This window comes from Nannobrachium achirus, assembly GCF_963921795.1.
Source record: "Nannobrachium achirus genome assembly, chromosome: 10".
NCBI classification, from domain to species: domain Eukaryota; kingdom Metazoa; phylum Chordata; class Actinopteri; order Myctophiformes; family Myctophidae; genus Nannobrachium; species Nannobrachium achirus.
The window spans coordinates 44,292,223-44,307,819 of NC_137819.1; the positions used below are offsets into that span (position 1 = coordinate 44,292,223).

Below are 15,597 nucleotides of genomic sequence, written 5' to 3' on the forward strand. Positions count from 1 at the left end.
GAGCTCCTCACATCGGAAGCTGTTTGATTTTTTTAGGTTTTTGGCCAAAAAATGCATTTTGACGTTATGGAAGACTGATGAAATCCCAAACGAACATATGTGGATGGCCCAAATAATGTCTTTGTTACCCTTGGAGAGGCTTAAGTATGAAATGCAAGACAAGGCAGAGGTGTTTCTCGAAGTATGGTCCCCCTTCTTAGATTTTCTAGAAGGGGGCAACTGATTTAGGTTGGCTTATGATCCTTGTATGTAAGTCTGGTTATGATAATATGATCGACATCCCACCACCATGTACGCACACGCATGATAAGGCACTGCAGGATTCTGGCCCGTGCCGCACTGTTCAGATGGGGGTAGAGGATAACAGTAGTTTTCTTTCTCTTCCCATGGGGGCGGTGAGACATGGGCGAGAGTTCCTTGTGCCCCCCTTCTCTTTTTTTGAAGCTTTTTACCACTTGAGATGTATATATACTTTTTTTTCCTCCCCCGTTATTTGTCTATTATCTGTATGTATAATTTCTCGTATGTCTTTTGTCTTTTGTGTAGGTCCAAGTCTGTTAGTCATGTTTGTCTGAAAAGAAAAACCTGAAAAATAAAAAATAACAAAAAAAAGGAAGGTAAAATGAGTCACCAGAAAAAATAATGGGTGTTTTTAATGAATCTATCATGGTTAAAATGAAGTTTGAAGTTACAATGGGTGTGTGTGGAGAGAGGCCCTACCACTGCTCCCTGTTGAAAGTGGAATATCCCTTTAAAGTATCAAAATGTTTGAAAATATCAGATCTATAAGCTCACAACGCGTTGTGATGCGACGTGTTGTGAGCTTGTAGATCGGCTATTTTCAAATAGCCTTGGTCTAAAATAGGGCTAAAGTGGATAAATGTATGTTTTATAATATAATAATGTATATCTGCAAAGTAACTAGTAACTCAAGTTTTCAAATAAATGTAGTGGAGTAAAAGTACAACATTTGGATCCCAGATGTAGTGGAGTAGAAGTAAAAGTATTGGAATTGGGAAATACTCAAGTAAAGTACAAAAACCTCAAAACTGTACTTAGGTACAGTACTTAAGTAAAAGTACTTAGTTACTTTACACTATGCACACAAATATGCCACGTCTAAAAAAAATAATCATCCTCCATAACTCTTACCAACCTCGCTCTCCCCTACCACCGCCATGCATGCACACAAACACACAATTACATCCCTGCTGACCTCAACTTGCCCTCGACATGTAGGCCTGTGCGGACCTCATAACTCTGAGGAGTTGACAGGTACAGCGGGGGCCCTCCAGGCATAAAGGCAGACATATAGGCTACTACTAAGTCTCTGTACACACACACACACACACACACACACACACACACACACCCCTGTCCTTTCGGGCAACAGAAACAACCTGCACTGTCCCCTGGGGAGGTACACGGCGTGGCGCTCTGCTTGAGCCAAGGACACAGGGTTGAGGAACATAGATACTCACCTGATGGCCTACAGGGGCCCTGCTGGCGTTTTCTGCCAGGCAATGTAGTACATGTGTCAAATTATGCTCCCACTCAACAACAAGCTTAGCCCTCCTTGTGGATTGTACATTTATTTCAGACTCTTACCTGTCCAGACAATATAGCTATTTGGGACGTTAAGGCATCATATACGGTAGCCTATTTCTTTGAGCGGTGGCCACACCGTCTCCTAAGAGTCACTTTGTCCGTTCCTATGTCCACATGGCCGTAGCATGAGCTGCAATACCGCTGGTGACCAAGTGGCGCTGTTGTATTGTGTCTCACACACACAGGACCCTGAAATTAACTGCTACACACACAGCCACGCACGCACGCGCGCGCACGCACACACACACACACACACACACACACACACACACACACACACACACACACACACACACACACACACACACACACACACACACACACACACACACACACACACACACACACACACACACACACACACACACACACACACACACACACACCACTGCACACTTCAAACTTGGTTTGATTTACCGTGGTCTCTGGGTGCTACTGCCTACCATTGAACTTTACACATGCGGTTTAGCTGACATGTTTGAAATGCCTTCTAAATCCAAACAGTTCAAAATGTTATTCCACAATAAATAAATAATAACCTTCATGAAGATTAGACAGACAGAGATAGACATACAATAGACAGATATGTATGTATAGCAACTAAAATATGACACAAATGCTGTCCCGGATTGAATAAGGTATAACAATGTATATTAGGTTACAAGAGGTATTAATGGGGTGATAAGTCACACACACATGCTGATGAAAATAAGCCAGATGGAAACTAAAAGTAAGCACAAAGCATGTACGGGTGAGTGGTGGTCAATTACAGCTTTGCATTATGTGTTTGAGCACTCAGCACTCCAAGGCTGCAATCATTATTACAACCTTCATGATTACAGTGATCATTAGCAAGTTCAAACAGTATGCCCTGTGCTACTTGACTTGCTTTTGGTCAGAATACAAAGTGCAGTATATAACAGTAATGTGCTTTTATTCTTACCAGAATCTTTCATTTTTTGTGGTCTATGTTTATATTGAGTTTTCTAGCATATAATCAAATATCAAACGGTTCAAGCAGCATCTAAAGGGAAAGGCCATGTTGTACATCAAACATTTGAACATACCTATCAAAGACAGCATCAAGTTTGCACTTTTCATATACCTATAGACTATTATACAAAACAAAATTAAGAAAAGAAGAAAGTGGATAACCAAAAAGATAAAGGACAACATAGTGTACATGAGAGGGGGTTAAACTAGGGTGACCATATTTTCAGTTGCTCAAACCGGGACCTGAACCACTGTTGCCTAAAACCGTGCACGTTACCGCGCAGGCGCGTGCCCATTCTCTAACGTTCGTGTACGCGCCGCAGGGTTGCATACAGGCAGTGAGTGATTGCAAAACAGCCTCAGCGTTGAATTCAGCCACGCAATGTATTTGTTCATGTTTTCTGATTAGTTACATGAGCATGTTTTCATGAAAGGAACATGATAAATGTCTATGCAACCACTGAAAACAGCTACTATTATTTTAATTCTGGTGAAAACCGGGACAATTTTGTAGTGAATGTTGAAAACCGGGACATATTAGTGTTTTGGATATTTGTCGGGACACCGGGACACGCAGCTTGAAAACGGGACAGTTCCGGCCAAACCGGGACGTCTGGTCACCCTAGGTTAAACCCCAGAGATAAAACTAATTTGAAATTCTGCATGTCTCTCTCTCTCTCTCTCTCTCTCTCTCTCTCTCTCTCTCTCTCTCTCTCTCTGTATGCTCTGGTCTCCCAGCAACGCAGCCGCCTCTAGCAAATGAAGGCAGTAAGGGAGTATGATGATGCTGGACTGGCCCACAAGCCCTAAAGGCCCTGCCACTGACCATGGAGTTAATATACAGGAAAGAGAAGAACAATGAGAGAGACCTGAACGTCTTCAGGGACTGGGACTAAACGCCTACAGATGTTGTGCGCTGGTGGGCTTTGAGATGATCAACAGCTGTGATCATCCTGCTATCCCTGTTGCGTTGTAAAGCTAAAATGTGCTTCTCCTTGTAGGAACTGTGGTATATGTTTAATAATTCTCATGGTTTGAAAATAGCAAATTTCTTGGTATGTATGTTAGGCCGATTCTAAAAATGCCATCAAAACCTTCTGAAACATTAACAACAACCTAACAAGAATCGACACAGTCAATTTAAAATCTGGTGTATTGGTGTGTTGAAGTTAGTGTTGGTGTTCTTTCTCATGTATATTTCATAATATTCTAACTTACTGTAGGCTATATGTCTAGGGATGGCCAAATGGAGATTTTTTCTTAACCGATAACCGTCAGGCCTTATCAGTTAATTAACCGTTAACCGTTAAGGAAATGTGTTCAAAAATGCGCTATTTTAGCGATTTAAAAAAGGAAAATAGGCCTACACACGTTTTTCCCCATAATAAAGTGCTATATTTACACATTAAAAACCATAACACTGGGAGAAACAAGAATACAAATGTTTTCTAAAAGAAATGTGTTTTTGCAAAGAAACGTATTGAAATGATAAGTCTGTAATGTGACGCGCTGGTCGCCAGGCACGTGCGCACATACAGCAAAAGGGGCTTGAGCCCTTAACTTTTATCCGTATGAAAAGGCCCTTTTAGAAATGTCAGCCCATGCCTCTCTAAAATTCTGTGCACTCCCTGGACCCTGGCTATTGCATAACAAAACCAGCATGAGACGCATGTAGCCGCATGTAGCAATAACTTCCAATCGTATGACTTTTGGAATCGTTGAATCGGCTAAACGTGATGTCCATTTCATTCATTTACTTCTCTCACGCCTGTGTTTTGTGTGTGCTGATGCAGCGATCATTGAATTTGCGACTCTGAGCTTTGTTATTTTCGCATAGCCTACTATGTAACCAAGACGACTTTAGCGTTCCTCACGTCATCAATGTAACATTAGAAAGTTGTGTTTTAAGCTCTTCTTAAACAGGATTCAATGTGACGACGCGGGTCTGTTTTGTAAAATCCAATCGACGAGGGAGCATGTTTCCTGATGAACAAGTCAGCGTGTACAGCCAAATCAAGCACGCAGCGGCAGACTCGCAGTTGTATAAATGCATGGATGTTACACAGATATTGGTGTCCAGAAATGTGTGACCACAGGGCCTGACCATAGAGTTCTAGGGCCTGACCTGTGAAGTGTGAAGGAATGGTGCTCCCTGCTGGACAAAATATTTCATTACACCAGTCTAGGATTCCATAGCCTGGAGGAGCGGGAAAGTCCCCTGCTATTGGCCCTAATGCAGTACCCCCCATCCCATCGTTTGGAGGGCCGCTTCCAATCATGAAACTAGCTCGGTTACCATGTGACATTGGACAGCCAATCGGCAAATAGGTCGCCTAGGTCGCCTGAATGTCTCGCCAGAAAATGATCTCTTTAATGATCTGGTTTACACCAGATAAAAATGGGTCCCTGTATTGAAAGGTAAAACCTCCAAACAGGGTTCCCATTCCCATCCTTAAGGGTTAAATAAAGAGACTAGCTTAGTGGGTAGAGGTCACCGGGATCGCTTCATTACTTTGCTTGGAAAATAAACAAATAATTGTGATTATCTTAGTTAAAGACAGCGAAAGAAATCATAAAATAATACTCCATAAATCTAAATAAATAAATACTAAAAAGAATTCATGCCATAAAAAATAAGCATAATCAGGTAAAAACTGAATGAAATTCAGAACTTCCAAGTTCATATTAGGCCCGCCAGCGGCTACGTCATTGTAGTCCTTAGCGGCCATTTCTTGGGTAAAAACACAGGTGTTTCAATTGTTTGATTGCGTGGAACTAATGCTATAGTCTAATCAGAACACCTGTGTAAGCCTGTGTTTACCCAAGAAATGGCCGCTCTTAGAACTACATTTGGCACACCCTATAGGAGTTTGATTGCCTGGAGAATGACACTGTTTCTCATCCCTACTTCCTCGTCTACTTCTATTGTTTCTCCGACAATCTGCCCACTGCCCAATAGGCCTACATGTGCATTGTGCAAGTGTACCTGAGTAAGACCTTAATTGGCGGTATGCACCTAAAAGCATTCGGCTGCAACCTGCCAGAAAACCTAAAGAAGAAGAAGACCTTAATCCCCACACACACACACACACACACACACACACACACACACACACACACACACACACACACACACACACACACACACACACACACACACACACAAATATATTAAGCTTTAAGTCTATTAAGCAATATTAATAAAGCCTGATAGTTACATTAATTGTATAGCCAGATTTCCAGCTGTGGAGGGCAGGCAGAGTTTCACATTATCCTTGTCATCCTTTACAGATGGAGCAGCAGCTCGGAACGTGTTGCGTGCACGTGGAGAGGAACAAACAGCAACAGTCCAATGAAACATACGTCACCCCGTTCTGCCCAACAGCAAAACTGGCAAATTGGGGTAATTAGGAAATTCTGCAAGCACGCAACCAACCAACCATGGAGCCCATTGTCACAGAGCTTCAAATTCGAATAAATGAATTTGTGCCAATTGTGTGGTACTGGTGGGTTCCCCAGTCTTCCAGCTGTCCTTTTGTGCTGTCTGCAGTGAGCAGTCTCTGACTGATAGATCTGTATCTCTTTATCAGTTGCTCAATCTCTCGCTCTCTCGCTCTCTCTCTCTCTCACTCTCACACGCGCGCACACACACACACACACACACACACACACATACACACACACACACACACACACACACACACACACACACACACACACACACACACACACACACACACACACACACACACACACACACACACACACACACACACACACACAGACACGGGGAGTGGATCTTTCTATGAAAACAATCTGCAGATCTCTCTGTGGGATCATGACCCCTTACTGAATATACCCAAGGGAAATCCTCACTCTGCAATAAGAATGTGTGTGGGGGAATGCTTGTATGTGTAAGGTAGTGCAAAGACTGGAAGCCTAAAGACAGGCCTGTCCATAGTCTCTTAGAAACCGAACTTTTCTTCAGAGAGTTTGGACTTTCCGAACTCTTAATTCAGTATAATGTTTTTCATAAGTCGCAAATGACGTCATTTTGCAGTCGAACCGGACCTTTCCGAAGAAAGGTTTGGTTTCGGAGGGACTATGGACAGGCCTTAAAGTTATACCATGTAACTTTTTTTGAGCGGTGCAAACCACTCCTATATTTCACTTTCGGTTTACTTAGTTAAAACATATTAGCACGGGACGATTCTTTCATTCTTCATCGATTGGCTAGTTGAGTAACTAAACATTAGAATCGACCAATCAGAAACCGTTCTACTCATGACGACATGTGTTAGCCAAACAGAACAGACCAATCAAATGCTGTGTTGTCATGTTAATTTAGATCTGTCTTGGCCATTACACTTGCACTTGAGACCGGTTTAAAGTTCATGAAAGGTCCAGGCGTAATGGCCAGGTTGTTTCATATCCTGGACCTCTCCTAAACCTTAAACTAACAGATTGAACAACACACAGGATTCGAAACAGCAACCATGCTACATTACCCTTGCAGGCTATGATTACTGTTTCGAATCCTGTGTGTTGTTCAATCTGCCAGTCTAAGGTTGGTCATGCCAAGAAGTGCTGGGTTGCCCTCCTGTCTGTTTTCCCTCTGTTTTCCTGGTTAATTTAGATCTGTATGGCCATTACACTTGCACTTGAGACCGGTTTAAAGTTCATGAAAGGTCCAGGCGTAATGGCCAGGTTGTTTCATATCCTGGACCTCTCTCTCCTAAACCTTAAACTAACAGATTGAACAACACACAGGATTTGAAACAGCAACCACGCTACATTACCCTTGCAGGCTATGATTACTGTTTCGAATCCTGTGTGTTGTTCAATCTGCCAGTTTAAGGTTGGCAGTGACGTCATTACGTGCACGTCCCGCGTCTCTGACGCATTCACGTTGCCTAGAGACGCATTCACGTTGCCTAGAGACGCATTCACGTCATTGTTCTGGGGTCCCACGGACGCATCGCCTCCATTGGAGTCCACGTTAAAATAATTTACCACGTCGCGAAAAAAAAAATATTTTAAAAAGTCCACAGACGCCACCATTGTTCATGGGTGAAGTACCCTACGTTAACACAAATGAAATCCGCGTAGAAAGTCTTAAAACAGACGATAGAACTAACGGCAGTGTGTGTTTGGAATCCACACTATTTTGTCCGCCGTGCATGGTCACAGAATTCAATGGGTGCCTTAGTTTTAGCGTAGCACCGGGCCGCTCTCTGACCATAGTGGCACAGCGTGTTAGGTGATACACCAAGAAGGGTTCCCCCACCGAACGTGGGTTTGGCTTGTCGAGCCTGTTATCGGGTAAGCGTCACGTCATGGGCTGCTATAGCGGCCGGGGGCCGGGAGGTACAATGTGTCATCGATAGTTGTGTGCTTTGGAAGTGCATGCGTGCCGCGGAACAACGGTGGAACGCGTGAAACACTAAAAAGTTTGGTTACCTTTTTGAAAAGACAAGGGGAGAGCTAGCCTAAATACAATGGGCTATATGCAGCACGGTTGTTACATCATGCTCGGGAGGGAACACTTCGACAATGCAGACGGAGCCAGGCACTTGTCCATACATAGTGCATCACATAAGACCCAAGTGCAATCAATAACTTTGCACGTCTGCGACTAGCTCTGGTCCATAGCGTTAGTGGAGTTCTCCTCCACTAACGCTATGGACCAGAGCTAGTCTGAGACGAGTTGAAACAACTCCAACGCGGGCTGTTGAAGCAGCGCGACAACCGTTCTCTTCCACCCAAAGTATTTGGTGCTTGAAAATATGAATGATTCCATCGATAATAATCCGTTTGGGACACTCAAAATCACTGCCATAGAGTTATAATGTATCGCTCCGTGCGAATGAATCCGTAGCGTTGCCAGCGCGAGTCTACCGAAAATAGCAGATGTACAAGATCACAACGCGGTGCGAGCAGACACGGTTTGAGCTTGTTGATTGGGTATTTTTTTGTTGCGTGACACCGTCGTACTATGCATTATAAATTACACTGTTAAAGAGACGGTACACATTTAGTTTCTTCAAATATTTTCCAAAAATAAAAAGGTTGACTTGCCTTGTACTGTATTTGAAGGCCCTGGTCAAATGTATTTAATGGAAAAAATAGATATGCATTTACTGTAAAAAAAAAAAAAAAAAAAAAAGGAGAGACATGGAAATGTTAGCCTATAGTTTATAGTATGGTTTTACAGTAGGCTATTATTATTAATTCATGAATAGTACTGTAATTATATATACTAGCCCTTACCCGTTCAAAGATATGAGCTCCGAAATGATGTGCAGTGTGTGGGTTATGGGATGTGCACTGTGCACACAGTATATGAGGGATGGAAAGTAACTTTAACTGGTGCTTGCATGCTAATATGTAGGAGCATCAATGTAAGAAATACCCGTTCCATTTAATGGCTACAGAGATACTGTGTACCGATCTGCATGATTTTTGGACAACATCTGTAACAGGGCCAGAACCCCCCCCCCGCCCGCCCGCCCGCCCGCACGCGCACACACACACTCCCCCCCCCCCCCCCCCCCCCGTGTGTGTGTGTGTGTGTGTGTGTGTGGGTTTGTGTGTGATTGTGCATGGCCTGAACAACAGCGCCCCTCCCTTAACATGTGTGGTCACAAAAGGTACTGTAGGCTAAATAGATATAGATACACCATAAAAATGCTATTATACAGCATACGATTTGTGAAAGTGACAAACGGGCTTCACAGTTATGTCAGGTGTGTTCATATGCTGATGGTGATGCGATTTCAGATCAATTGCTCCAGCCACCGAGGAGAAACGCTGTTTCATACAGACACTCACTCAGACAGACATTCGCAAAATTATAGTATAGATATATATTAGTGTCTCATCATGTCTTTCCACAAAATAACAGAAAAAAGCTCAATAGTGGGCTCGATAAAAGTCCAGCTCGATAAGCAACATCGATAAGGTGCTCATTATCAATAAAAATTAACGAGCTCCATCCCTAGTGCTTCTTCATCTCAAGGTACCATTATAGTTTAATTGTTTCATTCTTTTTTGTATGTATTTTGTAAGATAAACAATGTAAATAACCATATAATAACCAATTCAAGTTAAATGCTGCACTTTGTCAAAAATGACATGACGCGTTGAATTTTTGTGGGACCCATAAAATATCCCTGGGACTCATCCGAAAGACCCTTCTTGGGTCCCGGGACTCATTACATTAAAAACCTATTAACATCACTGGGTTGGTCATGCCAAGAAGTGCTGGGTTGCCCTCATGTATGTTTTCCCTCTGTTTTCCCTCTGTCTCCTAATTGCTTTATAACCCTCAAGAATGGCCAGGTTGTTTCATATCCTGGACCTAATGGCCAGGAAAGGTCAGACAAACAACTTGGCCAGGTTGTTTCATATCCTGGATCTGACAGTTTAAGGTTTAGGAAAGGTCAAGGATATTGGGTTGGTCAGACCTGGTTGGTTGGTTGGTCATGCCAAGAAGTGCTGGGTTGCCCTCCTGTCTGTTTTCCCTCTGTTATCCCTCTGTCTCCTAATTGCTTTATAACCCTCAAGAAGCTTTATTTGGCTCTATGCATACAAACCCATTCAAGACAGCGGCCACACTTACATTACATTTGCAGATTATGGCCAGGCTGTTAGTCTGAACCTGGTTTAGAAAATGTCCAGGATATTGGGTTGCTCAGACTTTTCCCTCTAACTTTGACTGACGGACAATGCCAAGAAGTGCTGGGTTGCCCTCCTGTCTGTTTTCCCTCTGTCTCCTAATTGCTTTATAACCCTCAAAAAGCTTTATTTGGCTCTATGCATACAAACTCATTCAAACTCATTCACACACTGAATGAGTTTGTTGTGTGTAATGGCCAGGCTGTTTGTCTGAACGCTAAACAGGCACAGTTGTTTGTCTGACCTCCTGTCTGTTTTCCCTCTGTCTCCTAATTGCTTTATAACCCTCTCTTCAGTTGCACTTCTTCTATAATAATATATACAACCTAAATTTTCACATTTTATATACTGACCAGGGGTTCTGGTCTGACGTAACATATAAACATGACTGGTTGCAAAGAAGATTTGCGCATGCTGTTTTACAGCATCCCCCATTACAGTATTAATGATCATACATATATACGCTATTAAGGATCATGCATAATGAAAATTGCCTTTGCACCGCTCACTTCGCACGGGTGCGATTTTTATAAAACAAATCTTAAAATTGTCCTAACTGTTAAATCGCTAAAATTTTAGAACACCCACTCCGTTATTTTCAGCTTCTAAAGCCTTCTCTTTATATGTTTTCTATGATCCTGACTGGGGGCCGGTTTTCGCGGAAAAATATACGTCCTCATACACTACCAGCCAATCACAGCGAGGGTTATACACTGCCGGCCAATCACAGCGCATCTTGAAGTGGGGTCGCTATCACAATAGGGCGGCCATATTTGTAGGCGCCCGTGTGTCTATATACTCGGGTGAAGGAGTCTGTTTCTCCGGAATGCCTGAACGCACAGGAACCAGGGACCCCTCTAAAGATAGATCTCGGCGAGGTGGAGGCAGACGCGGGGGTGTGAGGCCCGGTCCGCGGCGAAAAACGGCCTAAAGACTCGGACGCGACCGCGGTTTGCTATAGAGCTACTGACCACTAGTTGAGCAACTTACACAGTATAGCTTTAAGAGTTAATAGAAAGGGCTGGATGCATATAGGTTATGCATGGGTGCATGCAGTACAGTGGATGAGGGCAGGAGAGAAACATGACAGTGACAGACAGGCATACACTACTGTGCATTAGCGCAGTGCTTCTAAAACCTTTTCATATTGAGGACCCCCACATTGACACTTATTAGCCTGCGGACCCCCATTTGAAAAGATATGCCAGGGACCCCCTATGAGAGAAGATTTGTACGGCTCTAGCAGTGATTCTCAACCATTTTAATTTCAAAGACCCCCAGTATGACATGAATTAGCCTACGGACCCCCATTTAATGGCACCAATTTATATTGAAAAATCAATGCTAGAGTGTGTACAAATGAAACCAATTGTTTTGTTCATTTGGTACATGGTCCATTTGGTTCCTAACTATCATTTAGCCGGGGTCCCCCTGGAACTTCCTCAAGGACCCCTGGGGGTCCCCAGACCCCACTTTGAGAACCAAAGCATTAGCGTACAGTGCAGTGTGATGCATGCACACAGACTCAAAGACTCAAGGCACACGCATGCACGGAGCAGACACTAAACTTGTTCCACTGTTCTCCGGGCCATGCTGGGAATGCATCGCAGGCCTGTTACAACAAGGAACGTGGAATGAATAAAAGTAACTACAGATGCCCAAAGGCTACAATAGTCACTCCAGATACCCGCTGACCTGAAACCATGAGGAGCATTCAAACCAATATGGAGGCAATATCCAAACAGTAAGGCTGACAAAAAAGGCAAGTTTGTACCATAGCATTGCCATCTGGGATGTGTTCAAGGACCCTCATATCTATCTAAAAGTGCTCTGCAAAATAACTACTGTCACACTGTGCAGCACAGTCTGTGCATAGTAAAAGAACAGCTTAAAAAAGTAGCTTCTGTTGGGGTTGGTTTGCTTCAGAGATCCCATTTCATTTGCACAAAGTTCACATCTAGTAAGAAGTGCTGCGAACTGAGGCCTGTGCTGTTGATGTGAAGTAGCTGGCTCTATGCCCACACAGTGCTCGGCTCTTTGAAGCAGCCTGCAGCAAGCAGTAGACCCAGAGGCGTCACAAGGGTGGGGGGGGGGGGGGGGGGGGGGGGGACTGAGTTACTAGGGCCCAAGGTGGAGGGGACTTAATTATTTTATACTTTAGCTATTGAAAAATATATTTTGAAAAGTTGTGAAAATGTGTGCAAATCTTTGAATATGTATTTTTACAGCGAACGTTTGTAACTCAAATTTTGCTTCTGGGGGATCCCTGGAACGAAATATTTTGAGATGGGGGTCCGTGGCCAAATACATATCATTTTGGGGGTCCTTCACATGAATACGTTTGAGCACCACTGACATAGAAACATAGGTTTTTCAAAAAACCTTAGAAGGATTTGAAATATTCAAAGACTGACACAAATGTTCACGATTTTTCAATAGTTTTTCAATAAAATAATGCGTAATAATGCGTTCCCAGTCTAAATGGGTTAACCCCCCTACCCCTATGAAGGATATTCATGGGGGACCTGCAGTGAATCCTTGTACCCAGGGCCCAGAATTTGGTGCGACACCCCTGAGCACTGAGCAGACCACCGGTTGATTCCTTGCGGCTTCCCTTTGACATTTTCTGATGATATGATAGTGAACTAAATGCTTGCTTTAGTTGCCTTGAGCTACACTTTAAAACATTGGTTCTCAAAGTGGGGGTCCTCAAGGGAGTCCTTGAGGGAGTTCCAGGGGGTCCCCAGATAAATGATAGTTATAGGAACCAAATGGACCTTTATGGGGATCATACCCAGGGTTTGCCTGGTTAATAAACCAGACCGCACACAACAACACCCCCTGGCGGTAGTGGTGTTGTAGTACGGTCTGATCCATTGAGATTCAATTTCCTCAACCAGCTTCAAGGGTTGGCCAATCAGGATTGTATGCTTGGGGCACGTGGTTTCTGTAAGCTTGGGGCACGTGGTTTGGGGCAAACCCCAGAAATGAAAACTCTTCCCGAAATCCCAGACTCTCTTCCCAAAACGAAGTGTGTGATAGAGGCTGGCAACGCCAGGCAAACCCAGGGTAACTCAGAGTGTACAAAATGTGGTTCCATTTGTACACTCTCAGAGTTAAATTAACATTGATTTTACAATATAAATTGGGGTCTCAGAGATCTACCATTAAATGGGGGTCCGCAGCACTATAATGCAACTGGGGGTCCTTGGAAGAGCCTTAAAAAATCGTTATAGCTTTTCAAATGGGGGTCCGCGGGCTAATAAGTTTCTGTCAACGTTGGGATCCTTGACATGAACAAGTTTGAGAAGGGAGAACCACTGCTTTAAACGTGTAAATGTTGTGAAGGTCGCATGAGCTGACTATTAAAAAAACGGTGACCGTTTCATGACATTGATTAAAGTCTCTCCAGCACAAAAGAACACACACACCGCGACATCAAGTCTCCAGATGTGCTTATAGCCTACTTCCACATTCCAGCAGCAGCCAGGATGCAAGGACAGCGAGAGCGAGAGGCATGATATAGCTGGCTAATGAGCTAAGCAGATGTGAGTCTATTGAATGAGGACGGTCGGACTCGGTACGGCGGGATTCAGGTCAGTGTGTGAAGCAAACAAAGTTGACAAAGTAACTACTCAACTTTAACGGAAAAGTCTATCTCAGAGCATTGATTGATCTAGCTCTAGTCGGTCCATAACGTTAGAAGGAGTTCTTCCTTAACGCTATGTCAGGAATGAGCTGCCAAAATAAAAGTCTGGGTTTCCGAGGCTAGGAATGAGCCCTTGCACTCAAAGCCGCAGTAGCCCAGGCCGCTCAGCCTCTCGTCTGTAGAAAAAAATAAGATATAAACTGTCGCTACTAACCAAAACAAAGACGGTTCTAAGATCTTGAAAGCCTACTTCCCTTAGTGGGGACACTCTGGGCCCTCACCTCACGTCTAAAATACACTTTTTGTCCAGAAAATAAAATATTTCACCTGAGGTTTTAGCAACTCCACACCGCCCTCTAGAGATTTTGTCAAAAGAAAATTCCATTGACCAGATTTTGCCTTCCGGTGAAATATTTTCTTTTCTGGCTAAAACATGTATTTTAGACGTGAGGTGGGGGGCTCAGAGTGTTCCCACTAAGGAAAGTAGGCTTTCAACTCCATAAAGATGTCTTTGTCTTGATGAGTAGCGAACATGTATTCTTTAGTTTTTACTACAGACGAGAGGGTGCGCAGCCTTTCCTACGGCGCAAGGGCTCATCTGTGACATAGCGTTAAGGAGAACTCCTTCTAACGCAATGGACCAGCTAGAAGAACCAAGTAATTACGTTCACAAGAGAGGCAGTCTGCAGAGGCTACGATCATTTTATCGATCAGCCAGCAAAACCGCTGCAGTTGCTTGTTTAGTCGACTTGTTTTAATCTAAACTTGAAAACTACGCAGCTGGCGTTAAGCATCACTTGAGTGTGCGTGCAGTGTGTGAGCGGTCAATAAAAGCCATACCTTCTTCAGCTATTGATAAATCCTCAAAGCTGTGACCACATTAATCCCCAAAAAAAGTATATTCCAAAAGCCCGAATGTGAGTCTTTCACTGGCGCTTCAAATAATAATCCACACACTGGCCTTCCCTTGGAGTTGTTCTTGAGGCTTCTTCTTCTAGGGGGAAAGAAAAAGTTCCAGACTCACTGACTGTATGCAACTTTACCCCTCCCCTCTTCCTCCTCCTCCTCACTGTTGTTCATAAAGTTCGACAACTCTCGCTCTCACACTCGCACGCGCGCGCACACACACACACACACACACACACACACACACACACACACACACACACACACACACACACACACACACACACACACACACACACACACACACACACACACACACAGACACACACACACACACACACACACACAGTGGTGGAAAAAAAGTACTCACATGTTTTACTCAAGTAAGTGTCAATACTGCAATGTAGAAATACTCTGTAACAAGTAAAAGTCCAGAATTCAAAATGTAAGCCTACTTGGGTAAAAGTGCAAAAGTACTGGCATCAAAATGTACTTAAAGTAAAGTAAAAGTACTCATTATGCAGAATGTCCATTTAAAGTGTTGTATAGGCCTACAAATCTTTTTGAAAATAGCAGATCTTCAAGCTCGTAGATCGACTATTAAATGGCCGCAATGTAGGCCTATATAGGGCTGAAGTGGTTATATGCGTGTTTTGTAATAATAATCAAAATGTAACTAGTAACTATAAAAGTTTTCAAATAAATGTAGGCCTAAATGGAGTAAAAGTACAATATTTGGAAACGAGATGTAGTGGAGTAGAATT

The 15,597-nt window shown here is 43.4% G+C and overlaps 1 protein-coding gene across 1 annotated transcript in view; it reads right to left on the reverse strand.

The window, feature by feature from the left end:
- The window catches only part of col16a1 (collagen, type XVI, alpha 1), a 153,210-nt gene extending 138,303 nt beyond the window's left edge, over positions 1–14,907 (reverse strand). The window contains exon 1 of the mRNA XM_080735516.1: positions 14,768–14,907. The gene's annotated coding sequence lies outside the window, so the exon portion shown is untranslated. The remainder of the gene's footprint in view (positions 1–14,767) is intronic.
- Positions 14,908–15,597: the final 690 nt, after the last annotated feature.